The sequence below is a fragment of the Podarcis cretensis genome, assembly GCF_951804945.1.
Source record: "Podarcis cretensis genome assembly, chromosome: 9".
In the NCBI taxonomy this organism is placed as follows: Eukaryota; Metazoa; Chordata; class Lepidosauria; order Squamata; family Lacertidae; genus Podarcis; species Podarcis cretensis.
Genome location: NC_137178.1, coordinates 63,564,902 through 63,578,226, shown reverse-complemented (window position 1 = coordinate 63,578,226; position 13,325 = coordinate 63,564,902). Strand labels below are relative to the sequence as shown.

The 13,325-nt window shown below is 44.3% G+C and overlaps 1 protein-coding gene and 1 long non-coding RNA gene across 2 annotated transcripts in view; one reads left to right on the top strand and one right to left on the bottom strand.

The window, feature by feature from the left end:
* Positions 1-13,325, top strand: part of NWD2 (NACHT and WD repeat domain containing 2) — a 70,259-nt gene that overhangs the window by 2,934 nt on the left and 54,000 nt on the right. The window lies entirely within an intron of this gene.
* LOC307223681 overlaps positions 5,227-13,325 on the bottom strand; it is a 64,172-nt gene continuing 56,073 nt past the window's right edge. Inside the window, exon 3 of the long non-coding RNA XR_013842191.1 lies at positions 5,227-5,430. This is a non-coding gene — a long non-coding RNA (uncharacterized lncRNA). The remainder of the gene's footprint in view (positions 5,431-13,325) is intronic.

The following is a 13,325-nucleotide window of genomic DNA, read 5'->3' as shown; positions in this document are numbered from 1 at the left end:
CTCTTACAAACTTCTAGTAAAGTGAGGGTGGGGGGGATCAGTTGGACTGTGCATGGCCCAAATTTGAAGGGTCTAGCTAACCTGAAAGTACCATTGCAATTAAAGTGCCATTAAGTCAGTCAGTAAGTGAGGCAATCATTAGATTTAGAGCAGGTTGCCACTTGGGACTTGTATAGTATTTAAAGGGAAATAGCTTGCCTTACAATTCCACTTCGTTATGTATGTCAGTGAGTGCCTTCTAAAGTTAGAATCCAATAGACTTCATTTGGCGGTTTATGATATTTATTCTGTGTGGACGTGCACATTAGTATAGGTTTGTGGAGCACTCTGGCACGTGAGTGTCATATTTAAACGGGCAGATTAGGTCAGTTTTGAAATCCTTTCTGAACCTATGTAGAAGACAAGCTCCATTAAACGCTTCTTTGTCAGTTTCCTTCGGGGATAGACACTCCGCTATTCCCCATCCCCATTTTACTTCAGCCTTGGCTGATAAAGCACACTAAATAAGGAAATCTCCTAATCAATCTGGTGGCCTTGCTAGCAGGAGACCTCATCACTTGCCTGCTTTTTTATTGCCATTCTCATTGTTTGAGACAAAAACACAGCTAAAAACAGGGACCTTGGTGGCTGCAGTACATGGTGTCCCAGGGAGCACTGGTGCCTAGTCCATTACTTACAGGAAGAGTAGTGGGGAATAAGAGGAAGATGCTTACAGTCTCTCTTGATGAAGCCTCCTCAGTTCTCGTATGTAGAACACCTGAGCATTTAGCTGCAGCCACGTGTGTGTGTGTGTGTGTTTGTGTGTGTGTGTTCTTCCTTGTATGGTTACTGCCTCTGAAGCAGCCCCCAGTGCTGAGTTGATTCCCTCGCTGCTCATTCCTGCACAGCAAACTCCACTTGCCCAAGATCGCTCTTCCATAAAGCTGTTGAAGGTATAGGAGGAGCCCTTACAAGTGGTTACAAGTGGTTCTGCATTCTGAAAAAAAAGATGACTCTTAGATTGGTTAACGTGGTTCGCAACCTGTGGGTCCCCAGATGTTGTTGGACTACAACTCCCATCATCCCTGACCACTGGTCATGCTGGCCCACAGGTTGAGAAACACTGAAGGGTGGCAAACCGTGGCCTATTAGGCTGAGTCCAGCCTGCCAAACCACTACAAGTGGCCCGACAGCTGCTGGTGATTTGAATCACCATCACAGCACCAGGCTGAAAAAGAAGTTTAAAGTTCTCCTCTCAACATTATGAAGGAAGCATTGCCCCATTGAATTGTTAGGATGATGAGAGGGGCACTTTGAATCTTCACTGCAGTGGGGGCAAGTGTTGTGTGTGCGAGTGAGTTGATGTGTGTTTGAAGATAGGAGTGTGAGAGATTGAAAGAGTTTTTCTTCATCTATGCGTGGTGTGTGTGTTGTGAATTTGTGGTGTATATCTCTGTGTGTACACAACCACTTTGGCCATGATCACTCTTGTTCCCATGCTGGCAAAAAGCTTTTGGATGACTGGCCAACTTGAGCCCAATCCTTTAAAAAGGTAGCAGCAACCCCGCTTTAGTTGATTACCAGTTACACTGATTGAAGGTTGCCACTCTAGAAGGCAGTTGTAGATGAAGGCATATAAAAATATTGTTATTTTGGTTACTTCATTTATTGGTGACCTTTTGGTTGTAATAGCTCCCAAGCTCACAATGAAAACAATTCACAAAGTAGTCCAAATCTGAGGAAATAAATCCACTCGTCAAGAACCCTGCCCAAGTGGCAACAATTTGCAAATTACATACCAGTTTGCACTATTAATCAAATTTGAATGTGATGCATTTTCCTAGCTGGATAGAACTTTCATTCTAACCCACATATGGGCCATTATTTCTGCAATTGCATATTCCATATATTTTGCTACATGAGCTATCAGCCAAATATGTAAACATGTAATTGTTGCACAGGGACGCAGGTGGTGCTGTGGGTTAAAGCCTCAGCGCCTAGGGCTTGCCGATCGAAAGGTCGGCGGTTCGAATCCCTGCGGCGGGGTGCGCTCCCGCTGCTCGGTCCCAGCGCCTGCCAACCTAGCAGTTCGAAAGCACCTCCGGGTGCAAGTAGATAAATAGGGACCGCTTACCAGCGGGAAGGTAAACGGCGTTTCCGTGTGCGGCTCTGGCTCTGGCTCTGGCTCTGGCTCTGGCTCTGGCTCTGGCTCTGGCCAGAGCAGCGATGTCACGCTGGCCACGTGACCCGGAAGTGTCTCCGGACAGCGCTGGCCCCTGGCCTCTTAAGTGAGATGGGCGCACAACCCCAGAGTCTGTCAAGACTGGCCCGTACGGGCAGGGGTACCTTTACCTTTAATTGTTGCACACAGGACTTGGGGCAGAATTTCTTACACAGAGGTAATATCTAGGTAAGGAATTTATGAGTCTGCCATATACGTCCCTGTTTCAGGTATAATGCTAAACCATAAAAGGCTGCAATGAGGAAGTTCAAAGCATCCACTTCCTGTTTTTCACTAACTACAGTTTCCTGGTACATCGCACAGACTGTGATTAGTTTAAACCATATCTCAAACTATGGTTTATGAACCTGGCTTGTTAATGAACTATAATTTAAACCAATGCTTTTCAGACTTCAGGCTTGTGGGATCTACAATGTGTTTTTCCTAGAAACCAGGGCCAGGTGCAACATATTGGCTCACAGGCTGGAACTGTCTAACATAAATCATACACTGGAATAACCTGAAGATATGAATACATATCTACATCTTCATACAGGTCGGGGGTTTGGAATACAAAACTTTGTGCCAATAATATATGCACAAAGACCTGGTCAAAGGCAAATTATTTATATTCATATTTTACAGGAGAGGAACACAGAGACTAAGAAGTGACTAGCTTTATAACTTTAATAAAAATGTATTTAAAAAAAAAAAAAAGAAGTGACTAGCCCGAGGTCATTAAAGGCAGGGAGATAAATTTTACTTGCTATGGTTAAATTACTGGGAGTCAGAAACACTTGCTGATCTACTGTAAGTCATCCCGAGAACTACCATTAGAACCTGGTCTATGTTTTGCCCTCCACCAGTTTAAACTAGCCATAGTTGGCACCATTTTTAGACACAATAAACAACAGTTAGTGAAAGGCGGGAACTGGATGCTTCCAAACCCTCACAGCCAAGGGGAGTGTATGAGCCCACTCATTCATAATTTAGTGTTATGTCAAAATAGGCCACTGAGCCAAACCACTAATACAGCTACTCACTGACTATTTTGGTTCGCAGTGGCTGTCTCAAGGCCACAGGCAGTCCTGCTTCTTGTGGTCCTCTAACCGGAGGTAACAGGGATTGAATTTGGAACCATGTTATGTGTCAGAGCTGTTCCCTCTCTGCAATCAGGATTCAAACCTATGACTTGTGGCACATTTTCAAAGTGAAAGCCCTGTGCTTTTCACATAGTGCTATTCCTTCATCAGGATCTTTGATTTCATCAGTCAAAAAGTATATCAATAGTGCAAACAATAACTGAATATAACACTTAAAGTGATAAAGCAATGGGCATGGATAGTAAAGATCCTAAGATTTAATGGCTGTCATGCAGTGATTCTGCATATACAAACTTAGGAGGAATTTCCATTGTACATGCATAAGTCAAGGACTAAGATAACCAAGTTATCTTGTCAACTCACTTAAACAATTTCATTGTCGGCCATCAGTGTTTGGGAATCCTAATTCTGGAAATGCTAATTACAAAGCTTTCTAAACATTTCGGGAGGTGTTCATGTCCAATTTGGATAGGGCATATACCAATTAAACCAAATCATTTATATTCATATGATAGGTCTGCAAGAGAAACTACTGCATACTTGTAGACTTGATATATTTGGATGTAGTGTATATGTCAGCACAATTATGTATTCACTAGTTTAGCGTGCATTAGACAAGCTGCTTGTTGCCATTTTCATTTGCAAGCTACTTCAGAATAATCAGCAATGAATTAGTTTTAAAAGCAGGCAGTTAGTTTCATTCCAACCAAAGTCAGTCTCAACTGAAATCAACGAGACTTGAGTTAGGCTGCAAGCTTGTTCATATGGATTTGGGAATTAGACAGAATAAGTATTTACTACCAAGCAGACATGCATAGAATTAGGCTGGAGGTCGCAAGTAACTTGTACCCCCAAAAAATCTCAATAGTGAAAACAATAACTGCAGGTACTTAAAATAATAAAGCAATCTGTCATTGTTGGCAAAGATCCTAAGATTTATTGACTGTAAGGCTGCAGTCCTTTATAGGGCAGTGAGAACTGCAGCCTGATTCTATGTAGATTTACTTGGAAGTAAGTCTTCACTGTGTTCACTGAGTCTCACTACCAAGTAAGTGTGCAAAGGAGTACAGTTATACCTATTTCTAACTTTTGTTAGATTGGAACAAATGCTTTCAAAAGCCTCTGCCTTTTATTATTTTTATATGTGTTCTGTTGAGAATAATCAGCAGCTCAACCATGTTTTGAAGATCGTTTGCCAAATCAACAATGAGCTACTTGAATTACTTGGCAGCTCAAATGTTTCATGTGGCTTTTTTCAAGCTATTTTTCTGTTACATGCACTCTTTTACATACACCAACTCTGTGGAAGTTTACAATTGGTTTATAAGAAACGAAATCACTGCAAAGCTCTGGTATACAGACTATAATCTAAAAATCAATTGCCTCTTTAGGGCAAGGATGCAGAACTGACTGCTGTCCCCAGGCCCACCCCGTCTCCTTGCACCCCTTCTCCCCATTGCTGAGCTGTTATCACTGATAAAATTAGCTGCAGGAGGGAACTGCAACACGAACTCCCTTCTCCCACCTGCTTGCTCAGCTGACCAGAGATAACAGCACAGCACTGTGGAAGAGGAAGCGTGGCAGAATCCTACTGCCAAAGCTGCCCTCTTACACACCGTTGTACCACAAGCTTCACAGAGCAGCAAAAGTGCCAGCAGGGCACCTGTTGCAGGTGTATATAGGAAGATCTCAGTACCTGTGCAGGTGTATATAGGAAGAGGCACGCCTTCAGATAGTTGGAGCCCAAGACATTTAGGGCTTTGTATGTCAACATAGGAGGGACGCGGGTGGTGCTGTGGGTTAAACCACAGAGCCTAGGGCTTGCCGATCGGAAGGTTGGTGGTTCAAATCCCCACAACAGGGTGAGCTCCCATTGCTCGGTCCCTGCTCCTGCCAACCTAGCAGTTCAAAAGCACGTCAAAGTGCAAGTAGATAAGTACCACTCCGGTGGGAAGGTAAACGGCGTTTTCGTGTGCTGCTCTGGTTCTCCAGTAGCGGCTTAGTCATGCTGGCCACATGACCTGGAAGCTGTACGCTGGCTCCCTCAGCCAATAAAGCGAGATGAGCACCGCAACCCCAGAGTCGGTCACGACTGGACCTAATGGTCAGGGGTCCCTATACCTTTACCTATGTCAACATAAGCATCTTGAATTGAGCTCAGAAGTACAAGTGCAGCTTTTTTTTTAAGAACGGATGTCAGCATCCTATCCTCTGTGTTCTACACCAGTTGCAGCTTCTGAACCATCTTCAAGGGCACCCCCACACAGAGTGCATTAAAACAACTGTGTCCTGCAAGCTCAGTAAAGTTTTGGTGTTTGGCACAGATACACCACACACACACCAGATTAATATAGTAATTCTCCGTCTCATTCACCCCTAAGAGACATTGTTAAAACAATTTTTAATAATAACCACACAGCCTGTTTGTGAAGACCCCATTCTCAACCTGGGAGAGAGTCCTGGAATTGCAAAAGCACCTTAAACTTTAGTGGTCTAGCCTTATGGGGAAAACTGATAAAAATTGACATCATTTACAGCCATACCTTGGGTCTCAAATGCCTTGGCTCCCAAACGATCGAAACTGGAAGTGAAGATGAATGTTTGGCGCGACTTCCGATTGGCTGCAGGATTCTCCTGCAGCCAATCAGAAGCCGTGCCTTGGTGGTGTAGAGTGGTGTAGGCTTTTAAGCATTTGCTGCATAGTTATACAGAAGAAGCATCTTCCCTGGTGGTGTAGAGCTCCAATGCTAGCTTCCTGGCATTAGCTCAGCTGCCAGGAGCAAGATGGCAGTGAAGCCGAGGTTGTGCAACTGCACTGGGGCTCTGCCAGCGTGCTCGCACCAGCACAACCACCTTGTCCCTCTGTCTCCCAGTAAGCAGCAGTGACAATGTTGCCAGGAAGTAGCCATTCCATTTTCAACCCATCAGGCAAACCACTACCCGCTAAATGCTAACAACCATTGTTTCCTGCTGACAACATAGTGAGTACAGAGCACTAAACCATGGTTTAGCAGTGCTTGAATGAGCCCAAGCAAAGCGTCGAGCTTGCACACTCCTTCTCCTCTTCCATCCATCACTTCCTCCTGTGCAGCTGAGTTTTTCTTTTGAAGTTCCTGACTTGGTGATATGTTTGAACCAAGGATCCTGGTTAAACAAGCTCTGTTAGGCTTCATAACGAACCAAGTTTTACCATGGGTCATGAATCTCTGTGCTGTTAAAAGTTTAAACTTCTTTAAAGAGTTTGTTTTAAGTCAGGAACCCTGGTTTAATGCTAAGCTATGACTTTTTAAAAGTGAAACAAAACTCTGTGGAAGTGTAGCAATAGGGGTGTCGCATGTGAGCCAAGGAAGTGAGAGCTGGACCATAAAGAAGGCTGATCACCAAAGAATTGATGCTTTTGAATTATGGTGCTGGAGGAGACTCTTGAGAGTCCCATGGACTGCAAGAAGATCAAACCTATCCATTCTGAAGGAAATCAGCCCTGAGTGCTCACTGGAAGGACAGATCCTGAAGCTGAGGCTACAATACTTTGGCCACCTCATGAGAAGAGAAGACTCCCTGGAAAAGACCCTGATGTTGGGAAAGAAGGAGGGCACAAGGAGAAGGGGACGACAGAGGATGAGATGGTTGGACAGTGTTCTCGAAGCTACCAGCATGAGTTTGACCAAACTGCGGGAGGCAGTGGAAGACAGGAGTGCCTGGTGTGCTCTGGTCCATGGGGTCACGAAGAGTCAGACACGACTAAACAACATGTGAGCCAGAAACATTGTTCAGGCTCATCCACATATGTAGCTCCTAAGCATGGTTTAGTGTTGTGTGAGAATGTAGCTGCTATACCACCTACTGTGCTCAGTAATTTGCATAAAATTGGAGAACAGTATTCTAATGGAGTTTAGGGATACTGTGTTTTGAATATTTTTATGAATGAGCTTAGCAGACGTGACTTCTTTGCTTTGATCCAACAGTGCATGTTTAGTGTTGTGTATTTAAATTGCTTAATGTAAATTAGATCAGAAGTGGAGCTTTGCATACTGAAGAAGTGCTAGAAAAGCGATAAATAACAACTTGAAGATCAAGCTTGTGCGTTGTTAATCATGTCTTAAGTTAGACATTGCTTTCACGCTTCGGCTCAATTAGCATTTGGTCCTCATCTTTTCACATGCAAATTGTGGTGAAATATTTATTAGGGAGCATCACAAAAGATTCAAGTCGTATTAATAAATGGCATAGTTTAGGTTATGCAGCTAGGAGGGAAATGTTTCAATCAATATTTTGAGAGCACAAGAGTATGTTTCATTGCCTAATGGAACAGAACACAACATTGTCTCTGAGTAATCAGAAACAAGCATTAAATATGCAAATTCCTTTTTGGCCTTTAAACAAAACAAAACAAAGTTTTTTCTTCAGTGAATATATATCATAAAGACCATTCCAGACCTGAAACATGGAATACACTTTTAAAAATTACAATATATATCCTCCTTTCTCTTCCTTCTGTCTGAATTTTCTTCTCATGTATGCACGTGCGCGCGCGCGCGCACACACACACACACACACATTTCTGCTACACCTGCTGAAATTCCTTCCTCACAACTATTAGAGTTGCAGGAGCCAGGTCCTCTTCTGCAGCTGACCACCCTACAGATTCTGGTCCCTGAGGCAGTGAGAAGCCCATTTCAGCCCTGGGACAGTTGCTGGCACATCCTCACACGGCAAGTCCTTCTGCACTCTCTGAAGTTTAATTGTAGCCGTACCATCTGCACAAAGGGATAGCAGCGCCCTTCCAGACAGTAGGAAATAGAGCAGGAACAAGTGACAGTGGCCTTTTGTCCTTCAGATGGCACACACCGTTCTCACTGGCTGACTTGCTCTCCAGAAGCAAACTTAAGCACACCTTCCAGGGAGTAAGTCCCATTGCACAGTATAGACCAACAAGGAGGAGTAAATATTACCAGCGCTCCATAAAACTAGCTCAAGGATGCTAAGTATTAATGTTTTTCTTCACTTCTATTAATGCTTAGGCACAGCACAGGCAGTGTAATTTTTTTTTAAAAAAAAAATCCTGCACCATAGGAGAGGCTGCAGTCCTAAGAAATATGTCTTCTTGCACTGAACAGGACTTCTTAATAAGCGTTCTTCAGAACTTACTGAAATCCAAGGTCAGCAGTACCACCCACTTTTTGCATCTCCCACTGCACACATTTTGTGGATATTAACGATGATAAAAGTGCCATTTGGAACCACAGTTATAATTGCCTTTCCAGCTTGTTGTGGCAGATCAATGTTTCAGCAATGCTAAAGAACCCTTGCATTTAGAGGGGTGTGTACATTCAGAATCAAGAAAGAACATGGCGTAATGGGGAAAGGGTTCATTGGACAAAGTGCTGTGTATCACTTAACCTCTGACCTAGCAGGGCGAAATTTTTTTAAAAAGCCATTTAAAAAAGTAATTTTATATTTATGTATTTACATGCTTTTTTAAGAAAAGCAGATTTTAAAATTTCAACTTGTAGAAAGTGTCTCTTTTTAAAAACAACCTGCTCGTACTGTTTGACTCTTTCTGGCACTTGTAAGTCTTCCTTACTTAAGGTTGCCATCAACTTGTCTTGAGAAAATCTCTGTGACTTCAATATTTGCATGACTGACAGAAATTCAACATGTGTGTCATCTCCCATCTTTGTGTCAGGAAACACTGCACTTATTCCATTTCTGCCTGTCAGTTATATGCTAAAGATTCAGAATTTCTGTTGGAAGAAGAAAAGTGGCAATCCTACTTCAGATTAACATGATGTGAGCCTTTGGGAGGGGGGGATATATTATTCGCATCTTTAACTGTGTTTACCTCCTTATGGCGAGAGGCAGAAGGCTGCTGTGGTTTTGACTACAGCATTCCTTAGATCCACCTATTTCATATCTTTTTCTTAATTCCCAAGTGCAGGTTTCTATACTCCCACATGATGGAAGATACAAAACTGACAGTTGCTTTGTTTCCAGATTCTTTTCGCTCTCTCCCTGGGGTTTTTGAGAAATACAAGCACAGTCTCCAGGTACTTTTGAAGTATAAACACAAACAGCACCTGCCTGGATCTGTATCGATCTGAAGCGACAGAGAAAGCACTGCCAATCTTTCTTTACACAGAGAGGTAATGATTTTGTGCCCCTCAGTAATCCCCTCAACACAAAAGCCCCAGCTTTTAATGGGAAGACATAATGTACAGGGAGCAAAAGGGGCACATCCTCTTCTGGCAGATCATAACAAACAGCCAGTTTCCCCATAGTCTACAACAGAGTGCCCTTTCTGCCAAATAGTTGGCACACTTTTAGCCCAATTAATGAGGATTTCCTGGACCTGTTCATCCTTAAACATCCATGTGTAGTGGCGCAGTAGGTTTCGTTCTTCATAACTGCATGTACAGCTGCATGCAAGAGCAACATAATGTAAATAAAGCTCACAAATAAGGCAGCTGACATTGCAGAGAGAAGAATTCCATTCCTTTTGTAGTGGCTGCTTCAGCAGAGCAACTTTTATTTATTTCCTTATTAAAGCCCCAGCAGCCATATGCTAAGCTGTTAACAAATATTTTATGTTTAGATGCAACATGGAGATCTTTACTATCTTGGTGGCTTTCTTAGAACACAAATTAATAAGTAGTACATGGAGACAAGGTCATATAAAATTGTTCTAGTCATGCTTCTTTGAGTTATTGAGGGTGGGATCAGTGGGGTAGCGTGGGGGGTGCAGGGGGGGCCGGCCGCACTGGGCGCAACATCTGGGGGTTAGGGGTAGGGTTAGGAGGCGCAAATCCATGGGTTAGGGGGCGCAAATTACTTGCCTTGCCCCGGGTGCTGACAACCCGCGCTACGCCACTGGGTGGGATATCTCACTCATCGTTGGTGGGTTATAAACATATAAAACCATAGCATATCATAAACAATACAGTGATATGCTAGAAGAGCAGATAAGCACACCTGAAAAATTCATACTAAAGCCAACAGATACTGTTGGCAGTTCCCTAAAAATACATCATATACATCACATAAGAGCTTGCAGAAATAGATAGGATTCAAGCTGGTTCTGTGCAATAGGGTTCCAGCCTACACTGAAGCATGCTTGCACTGAGGGTTTTTCACATAGGCTTCACCAATGCAGACATCCATGGCGAAGCATGGACAGCAGCAGGTGTGTGGAAGGCATACAGGGCCAGTGCTGAGCCAGTGGCATGGTCCCACTGCTTGAGAGCAGCACATGTGAAAAGGATCTAGGAGTCTTGGTTGACCACAAACTTGACATGAGCCAACAGTGTGACACGGCAGCTAAAAAAGCCAATGCAATTCTGGGCTGCATCAATAGGAGTATAGCATCTAGATCAAGGGAAGTAATAGTGCCACTGTATTCTGCTCTGGTCAGACCTCACCTGGAGTACTGTGTCCAGTTCTGGGCACCACAGTTCAAGAAGGACACTGACAAACTGGAACGTGTCCAGAGGAGGGCAACCAAAATGGTCAAAGGCCTGGAAATGATGCCTTATGAGGAACGGCTAAGGGAGCTGGGCATGTTTAGCCTGGAGAAGAGGAGGTTAAGGGGTGATATGAGAGCCATGTTCAAATATATAAAAGGATGTCACCTAGAGGAGGGAGAAAGGTTGTTTTCTGCTGCTCCAGAGAAGCGGACACGGAGCAATGGTTCCAAACTACAAGAAAAAAGATTCCACCTAAACATTAGGAAGAACTTCCTGACAGTAAGAGCTGTTCGACAGTGGAATTTGCTGCCAAGGAGTGTGGTGGAGTCTCCTTCTTTGGAGGTCTTTAAGCAGAGGCTTGACAACCATATGTCAGGAGTGCTCTGATGGTGTTTCCTGCTTGGCAGGGGGTTGGACTCAATGGCCCTTGTGGTCTCTTCCAACTCTATGATTCTATGCCTCTTTGTATATGTACCTCACCTTCATGTGCTTGACATGGAGGGAACATCAGCCGTGGGCATTTGGAACCTATTGTACAATTCTTCAGATCCCAATCTGTCTGGTGATGGTTGTTGTGGTGGTGGAGTTGGCATCCATCTGCCTCAAAAGACAGTAGAGTTCATCTCTGGGGGTGAATCCAAACTGCTTGTTAGTTGTACTGAAGTTACTTCCCCATGGTTCAAGCCTGGGCAGTGTGTATGGAGGTCCAGCAGAGGTTTAGGATCAGAGTTTTCCTTCTCCTAGGTAGACTACCTTCCCAGGCTGATGATCTGCCCCTCACTTCCCTGTACAGCACATGCAGAAACCCCCTTCTTGACCATTGGGCCCCCTATTAGTCTTATCTGGTCAGTCCACAAGAGCCTGTCTTTGTATGCAGCGGAATTCCCTAACTCACGGAGGTTTTGAGACCCATTGGCTACCCTCACCTGGTTTAGCCAGCCAACTGAAGCCATTTCCTGGGATGTGGCCACTGTCGAATGCTGACAGCTTCTTGGAGCCACAGGTGGGAGTTGAGTGCAGGGTGGGACCAAAGCATTGCTGTCAACTTTTCCCTTTTCTTGCAAGGAATCCTATTCGGAATAAGGGAATTTCCCTAAAAAAATGGGTTGTGTGGCTATTCCCGCCCCCTCCCAGAGAATGGAATAAATAAAGACACAGGACACCGAATTTTAGGTTAATGGGCGAAAATGGCCACAACTTTATTGATTACAGGTAAGAGTGGTATTGGCTTTAGGCATTGGCCCTATCAGACTAACCGGTATAACCGGGAAGGGTTAAGCACCAACAGGGGGAGCCCCCGAGATGCACATTCCTGGGCGCTCCCCGAGGGGTTACCGCTCGGGAGTGCGCTTTAGGCCCTAGCCTCCATAGGTTTCGGACAAGGTGACGCCCCCTGGAGTCCTTTAACGAACTACCCTTCAGCATTTGGGGGAGGTGATGGTATTCCTCCCCCCCCCCATCTCATTTGCATTATAATACCCCTGCCAATGCCTAACCACCCAAACCAAAATGTTGTGACGTTTTGCTACGATGTAGGCGAAAAAACCAAGTGGCTTCCAAATATAGCCAGTTAGCCAAATGGAAAAACTCCTACCAGGCCCCTTGCAGCGACCAGCCGAAGCCCATAGCAAAGTCCCGATGAGAAACTAAAGGGTGGGAGGGAGGGAAACCGCAGCTGCTGAAAGGAAAAGAAAGGGGCGAGAATGGGCTGCCCGGACCTTAAGTGCCCCTTACTAGTCCCGCCCCCGCCGCCAGTTGATTGGCTGGCGTGGTGAATAATGAATACTGATGAACCCGGGATTCCCTTGGTCCTGCGGGGCTGCAGCCAGCCCCGCGAGAGTGTGAATGGGGCGTGAGCCCGCAACCCCCCCCCCCCCCAGATGTCGGGAGTGGCAAAATGTTGACAGCTATGGACCAAAGGTGGACAAACTACTCCAGAAGAAACACAGCATGCCCCCCACCACTATCCTTTCTCTAACAACCCCCCCACACCTGTTATTTAGATAGTTTTATGCTGCTTTTCGCCTAAACTGGTTACCATTTGCCGTGAATAGCATGTAATAAATCCACAAACAATTCTTGCTTGTGTATTGTACGTTGTTGACTTGGCATCATTGCTGACATGTGCCTTTGCCCCCAAATATTGTTGGAATCTGGTTGTGGGTGCACACAAGTACGGTATATGACTTGAGCAGCAGGATTTTCAGTTTGAAATGAAAGATATTTCCTTTGTTGGTTTTAATTTCATAAAATTAAAGTGCCCAGCAGATACACTTCTGATAAAAAAAAGGCTTCTGGGGGGGGGGGGAACGTGATCATTGTATAGGTCCCTGTAAGCATTATTTTTAGTGGCAGCAGAAGAATTAGCACATGTCATGTTATGACTCTACTAATAGCATTGGAGTAGCTCGAGATGCTTTGGTGCTTATAATCTAGGTTACAGGAAAAAGTTTGATGATTTCAGCCAGAATAATAATCGAGGAATATTTTTAGAACTTGGAGCATTTTCTTTAATGTAAGCAGAGTTTAAGATAGCTACTTTATCCTCTTTTCTGGGGATTT